The 7,863-nt window shown below is 43.0% G+C and overlaps 1 pseudogene; it reads right to left on the reverse strand.

Moving 5' to 3' along the window:
• Positions 1–1,455: 1,455 nt before the first annotated feature.
• Positions 1,456–6,953, reverse strand: LOC108286996 (annotated as a pseudogene).
• Between the last annotated feature and the right edge of the window lie 910 nt (positions 6,954–7,863).

Here is a 7,863-nt window from a genome sequence, read left to right on the forward strand (position 1 = left end):
CTCCAGAGAGTAAACTCTCCCACCCCAAGTTCCCCCAGAATGAATACTCAGCACCCCTAGTTGTTGGATACACATCCTCCTGGGCCACGTGGCCCCCCTGCTGCTCTCTGCAGAAATGGACTGCTGCAGCTGTGGCATGGCAGGAAGTTAATCCCCTCACTTGGGTCAGAAACCAGAGCTGGGTGGAACACCCAAGAAGCACAGGCAGCAACAGTGATGATGAAGTGCGCGTGCAAGCCTGGGGTGGCACCAGGGAGGGGAGGGAGGGCCGCCTGGAGGCTGCAGGAGGAAAGGGTGCTGAGGCCTCTCCAGCCTGGACACTGTCAGTGCACAGTACTTCCCAGGGCAGTATCAGCTCCTCAACCTTGGCACCCAAAGGTCCCTTCCACTGTGGTGTGTGAGCTCTGAGTTTGAGGAAGACTCTGTTAATGAGACGTGGTCTCTTGTCCTCATCCATTCTTCTCACCCAACACCCTTGTGTCTTCCAATCACTGCATCAACCCTCAGTTGCCTGTTTACTTGGTTTTGTGGTTTATCGCTTAGATGTGGTTAGAGAGAGGTGGGGTCGGAGGACAGGCTCTCTACCCGACTCCTTCACCCCCAACCCATGTGTTCTACATGGTCTCAGAGAGCAGAACATGACACTCCTGGCACAGCAGATGGGGAAATTCTGATTCAGTTTCTCTGGGGTGGGGTCCAGGTGTAGGTATTTGTTCTAAGCTCCCAGGTGATCGGGAGCCACTACTCTAGTTATTGAAGGAACTGGATGACTCACTGCATTAGAAGATAAGTCAGTGAAGGAAAAGTCGAACCCAGCTTGTAAGAGTTAGCATTTCTTATTCCTGCACAAACATTATCTAAGGACGATTTGACTACGTAGATAGAGTCTTTTGACAAGGCTCTCAAAAACGTATTCCCAACACTACATGGGTGTGGACAAAGTGCATATATTGTCCAGCTCATTTTATACCTGCCAAAATGACATACTCAGCAAGTCAATGGGAGAGATGAGAAGTTATGACAATGGAGTGACTTAGCTGAAGTGATGGTGGTGATGGTAAAAGGGACCAGCCAAGACCTGAAACCGCTGATGCTGAGATCATTCCACGTTCTTCAGATGCGATTGAGCTGATAGGTGTGTCCTAGAGTAATGAACTCTATCTAATACCATCTGCCAGATGCTGGAGGCCATCTTAAACCTACCAGGATAGCTTGGAGGGCACAGATGCCACTTTAGGAGGGAGAGGGCAGAGCCAGGGCTGCTGCTTGCCAATGTATTTATAGGAGGAAAGATTATGGGCTTAGAGCCTCATTGAGACTCTGTAGAAAGGCATGAGGAAGTTCAGGGATTTTTAAAGGAAATGATAGCTTACTTGGTGGACAGTGCTGGATAGTATTTTTTTTAATGGTATGAATCTCATTTATTGAAAACATTCTTTCTCACCTTTCTCAAACTGAAGACTGCAAAAACAAAAGCAGTGCTTGATTGAGTTGCCATGAGCCTTGGGAGGGAGCAGCAGCTCTGCATCTCCACGCTCTGGAAACTGCAGCTGTCATGTGCCACACCAGTCCCACCTCGCTTTACAAAACAGTCCTGAAGCTGAATCAGATAAAACTATTGTACACAACATTTACGTTAGCAAAATAGAGCTGGGTGTAGGAAAGCTGGGCCTGGTGTTCCCTTTAAGTGAAAGTGGCTCCGCAGTGGGGGTGTCTTCACTTCCTCAAGGCAAAACAGCAGATGAGCCCAAAGGGAAACAGGATGATGTCCAGGAAGATGCCCAGGAAGGTCAAGCATCCTCCAGCACCCTGACCCTGCAGATGGGACAGCCTCCCACGACCACAGTGGAGTTGGTGCCGGCTGTGGATGTTGTAGACCCTGGGGTGGTGGGTGGGTATCCCTGTGATGAGGTAGTGGCAGGGTGGCAGTGGGGGAACGGTGGGGATGGTGCCGTAGCTGTGCGGGCCGCAGGCGTAGTCGCCCTGGCTGGCCACCAGGTCGTAGGCAGGTGGCCACTCCTGCCCCAGGGGCTTGTGCTGGGTAGTCAGTAGGGCAGTGGTGTGGTGTCAGGACATGCCAGGTGCACACGCAGCAGGCCTGCAGAGGTCTCGGTTATGAAAAGCGTGGAACACACCATCCGTGACAGATGGAGATGTCCCCCCTCACTCTCACCCTGCCACACCCTACCCCAGCCTCTTAGGGCACAGGTGCAGACTCCCACCTCCACAGTTTGCAGCGCAGATCAGTAAGAGGTTCCTTCATTGTGTTATTTATATTTTCCCTCCCCCAGCAAAATTGCCAGGTTCAAGATTCATTATCCACCAGCAGTTGCCATCGAGGAATGATGAGAGAACGTGAAATACCACTCACAATGGCAGCTAAGCCCACAACACACCCGGGAATTGACCTCACGTAAGATCACCCAAAACGTTTTTGGGAAATTAACAAAAAAATACTATTTTAAAGGGTGTAAAAATAAAAGGATAATACTATAACAGAATACCTTCAATGTAGAGTAAAACATGTTCACCCCAGTTTTTAAAAAGATATAGACATATTCAATGGCTTACAGTAAGTGGATAACCCTGGGAAGAAGGAATGAAAAAGGGACTCATACACATAGACATGTATATATTATCTAGTAATACCTAAACACGTTTCCTCAGCAAATAATAGTTGCTTTCTTGAATACTTAACCCAAACAGGCAAAATGTGTGTATCTTCCATGATGCTTAGCTCAGTGCCTTGCATGAAAAAGGTGCTCAATACACATCTTTGTAAAAGTTCCATTAAAATAATATTTATACATTATAGAATGTATATTACAGAAAATTCAGAACATGAAACATTATGCAATTCAGCCTCTCACTCAGTGATCTATCACACCCTTCCATTAGCTCTTCTTTAAACAGGAACATTATAGAGAAAATCTAGAAAATACACATTATGAAAATGTATAAAATATTGATAATCGAAAGTATGTTAAACTCACCCATAATACCACTACTTATGGATAACCACTACGAACATTTCTAGATTTATTATTCCAGGTTTCAATTAGGGTATTGTTTATGATTGATTGATGAGTTTTACTATGTTTTCATCCAGTAGTTTTGCCATTTTGTAGTTTGAATGCAAACCATTTTAAAACGAATTCAATGTACAAAATATTCACTATGCATGAAGAAGTGTAGCGTGTTCCAGGCAGAAATGGCTAGCCTGGGAGTGAGTCTGAAAAGTGATATCAAGAAAGAAGATGGGTCAGTCAGGCTCAGTGTGATATGGTTGCTCAGGGGAGGGACAGCAGGGTATTGGCAAACTTTCTGTAAATAGCCAGATAGTTAATATTTGCAGGTCCTATGATCTCTGTTACAGCTACTGTACTGTGCTGTTATACTGTGAAACCAGCCAGAGACAATATGTAAATGAGTGAACATGGCTGTGCTCCAATAAAACTTCAGGGCATTGAAATTTAAATTTCCTATAATTTTTACATGTCACAAAGTATTCTTCTTTTGATTTTATTTAAAAAAAAAAAACATTAAAAAATGTGAAAACAATTCTTAGCTTGTGGGCCATGCAAAGACAGTGGGCAGGGAAGATTTGGCCCATGGACCTCCATTTACAGACTTTTGGGGTTAATGTCACAGGATGAAGGAAAAGACCAGAGGCAAGAGAGACCTCGGCAAGTTGAAGAGCTAATGGAAGGGTGGGATAAATCCCTGAGTGAGAGGCGGGAGGTGAGATGTGCTTCTGGAGAGGCCCCAGACACCCATAGTTCAGCTCCATGTCCCGAAAGGTTGGAAGTGGTGGAGGGAGGTCAGCTGCAATGCACTTCAGAAGCGGATCCACTCTGGGATTGTACCAAGATTCGACCATTGCTCGAACTGTGTTAGGCCGGAAAGTCTGGTTTCAGGTTCTTCTGAACTCCTTCAAGAAGAAAGAGCAACACCCAGGAAAACAACGCCCCATCTTAAGAACACCCAAGATTTAGCACAAATAACCAGCTTGAGGTTGGAGTGCGAGAGGTTTTGATAAATAACTTCACCAGTAGGGTAAATGGTCTACGGTGTCCTTGAAGAGTCAGCGGAGGCAGCCTGTTCCTCCCCCAACCCTCCTTATAATGATACTCCTTTCTACTCATTTTTGATCTCGGCTTCCCACATCCCATTGGGCGTTCCCATCACTCCCCCTTACCTCATCCCCTGCTCTCCTGACTGCAGAATCAGATCACCTTGTCTAAACGGCCCTGTTACTGTCTTGATTGGTCTCAGCCTGATCTAAATGCTACTTCGAAACCTTTGTAAATAGGGGTTCACTATTTCCTTAGTGATTTCTTCCTCCACTTCCCACACCTCCTTGTGACCCCAGGCTGCAAGTGTATGCAACAACCCAGACTAGGCAGAGGAAAGATTATGTTTACTCTCATTTAATTGCATTTTACTGAAATTAAATGTGCACCTTAATGAAACATGACACATCACAAAATCTAAGCAGACTGTTTTTCTACACCTAGGACCTGATGTTAGCCTGGTTTCTTGCGCCTATTTCCAGATTTCCTGTACGTGGTGTTTTGGTGCGATACCTACCTATTTTAACTCTATCTCTCTTTCAACTGCAAGAAGGCTTTGGCTTTCAGCATTTGGAGTTTAAGATTTGATTACTCAACCAGGGGAAATATTCAGAAGTGATCTCATAGGCATGATTTGCACCTTGCAAACTTGCTTAGAATTTCAAGCAGGGGGTTTTCCAAGTAGACTTTCCTCACTGTCCTGGTTTGCAGGCCTAGATTATGAAGCAATTAATATACAGCACATAAAACTGTCTAGTCTGTTTGTTCTTGCTGTCATATCGTCAGTAATGATGGCAGGAACTGACTAATGAACCGGCCCAAGTATCTGTGTACACTGAGAAAGAGAGAGGAAGAAAGGGGGCCAATGGCAGAGAGCACGCAGCAGTATAACTCATATTTCTCAAAGAGTGCGACTCTTCCATTTCCTAATGCTTTTCTCATGAATAGTTCGGGTCTTTTTTTTTTTTTTTAAGTCTTTATGAAATTTAAGCCTTGTTTCCCATTTCATTGAAAAACCTTTAAGAAAAGACATTTTTCATACTTAAGACTTTTTCAAATCTCTCCTAACCAGTTACACTCTGTATTGTATCTTTCGTAGCTGGCAGCCATCCAGCGACAATCCTTAAAAATCCCTTTACAGTTTTAAAGGAAAATACAAGCTCTCATTTACCACTGGATCGAGTCAGAAAATAAAAGCTTAATGCCTTGACAGGCCTGGATTTTTTTTTGAGGCCTAAGTCTGATTTATGGCAGTAGCCGGCAAACCAGGCTGGTGAAATATTTGCTGCTGCTCCTAGGGATATGGAAAAATGAAGTGTGAAGTTCTGGGGAGAGCAGGCCACAGCCTTCCAGTCACTAAACACTCCCACCAAGTTGGCAGGGGAACAGAGCCCTGGGCTGCAAGATGAACCTCAAAGGAAAAGGGAGGAGAAAAGGACTGTGCTCCGTGTCAAAATACTGCCAAGGCTTAACGCTCGCCATACATTTTGTGACCTGGGGTGGGATGTTTATGAGGGGGTTTAGGGAGGAAAGAGAAGAGAAACATTTTCTTCCTTCTTTATTTATTCTATTTTCTTTACAGCTTCCCTGTAGGGGTTTCGGTCCAAGTAGAAGAAATTAAGAGCAACAACAGAAATGTAGGAAGTTGCTTAAGCCCCCACCGTAAAATCGTTCAGATAGAAAAATATGATCTGGTTAGAAAGAAAGCACTGGCCTGCCTTAGGGTTTGCAGCTTCAAGGTGGGGTGACAGATCCACTTCCCCATGCCATGGGTCCCCAGATCTGAGAGCATGGAAGCTGAGATTTTCATTCCCATGAAAAGGGAATTTCCTAGAGGTAGAAGTGAGGTGCGTTTTCTCCCCGAGAATTTTCTTGAAGTGAGTCATCACAAATCCACGAGTCAGGTTCAACACTTAGTGTTTTTATTTTTTCTTTCATTTATTTAAAATGCATATATATATATATATATATATATATATAAATTAATATCCACTGTTAGATTTGTTTTTAATTTTAGGTTTCTGAAGTAGATTCTTGGATACCCGTGCTTGTTTCAAAGGGCTTAATCTGTACTTGGTGTTATTTACAGAGGAGATAAGTGGAGACCCCACAGAAAAGCAGGGGTTGGTTTTAGTTGTTTTCTGAAGTGTGAAAAAGTCCTCTTCTAGGTGATGTTTTTGATAAACAAAGACAAGAAAGGGCAAAGATGGAAAAAGTGCAACTCATTTTCTCCTCACACAAATTTATCTTTGGAAGATCAGTTTCAAAATCTGATTCATTTGAGCGTTGGTTGAATAAGTTCTTTTTTTTTTTTTTTTTTTTTTTTTTTTTAAAAAAAATTTTTTTTTTTTTTTTTTTTTTTTTTTATTAAATAACAGCATTTCTGTCTGCTAGACAGAGATTTATGTTCCTGTGAAGTCTTGGGTCAGTTAAAGCAGTTTCAGTAATTACAGAAATGTTTATACCCATGGGCAGCCATCCCCCTTCCCCTCACTAAATCACTCAGACTCCCAGACTCACCTAACGCCCCCACAAAAACTGTCTCACTCATTTACTCCCTTATCACAAAATTAAATGTAGAGGTGATTCAAGTCAATAAATATTTATTGAAGTCTACCATGTATAAGGCACTGTCAGGCAATGGAGGGGATCAGGGATGGGGGCTGGGGGTGGAATGCTAAAGCAAGATTCTGGTTCCAGGCTTTAAGACATTTGCAATTTAATGGAGGCGGAAATTGGACTTTGATCCATTAGCCTTTTAGTAAAACTTACATTTTAAAAACAATAAAATGTGCTTCTGTTTTTTTTTTTTTTCTCTACATGGACAGAGAAGAGGAGGAAATAGGGGTCTGGAGACACGGAGCCACTTACTTTCCGCATGCCACAAACAGTAATAGCAAATATGACAGTGAGGCTTAGCACTTACCATGCCTAATCTCATTTGATTCTTCACAACTCACTGAGCGGTAGGCTCATCCTTCCACAGGTGAGAAAACTGAGGCTAAGGGCGGTTAAGTAACTAGTCGAAGATTATATGACGAGTGTGGGGCTGAGGTTCCTAACCCTTTTCAAAACTCTCTTGGTCCCATCATAAACCTGAGATTAAAACTTTTGTCTCCTTCCTCCTGATCCAGTGTGATTTTCTTTTTCTTTTCTTTTTTTTTTTTTTGGTTTATTCATTTAAACATTTATTCAAAAATATACTTTTGAGTTCCTTTTTTAAAAAAATTTTTTGTATATATTTTTTTAATTTTACTTTAGGTGTATACCGTGTCCAGCACTTCTCCCCATGTTATCCCTCCCCACCCTCCCCATCCCCTGCTGTCCAGCGATTTTCTTATCTGACTCTGGTCCCCAAGCCTGTGATGATGTGGTGGAATTTAGAAAACACACACACACACACACACACACACACACACACACAGCATTTTACCTTTTCGTTTATTTTGAGGGGGCTTGGAGTGCAGAGGCTATGGAGTGCTTTGCAAACTATTTTTGTTTATTTGAAAGTTCCTTGGTTTCAGCCTTAAGGAGGTTTATAAATACTTGTAGAAAACGTGAAGATGGTCATTTCCTAGCCATCCTTCTTGGAAAAAACTGTTTTAAGAAACTGAGTAATCCAGGGCATGTACAAGGGTGACCAGACCTCCAGTGTGGCTGCCCTGGTTTTTGGTAACTGATGTGCTGAAAGAGATCATCAAGCTCTGAATTTCCTCAATGGTAACTACCACACACATGCAGGCATTAAAACACATACCCACAGTTCAAATATTTTAGCAAATGTCCTGGC

Source organism: Cebus imitator, unplaced genomic scaffold (assembly GCF_001604975.1).
Source record: "Cebus imitator isolate Cc_AM_T3 unplaced genomic scaffold, Cebus_imitator-1.0 Scaffold334, whole genome shotgun sequence".
Classification (NCBI taxonomy): Eukaryota; Metazoa; Chordata; class Mammalia; order Primates; family Cebidae; genus Cebus; species Cebus imitator.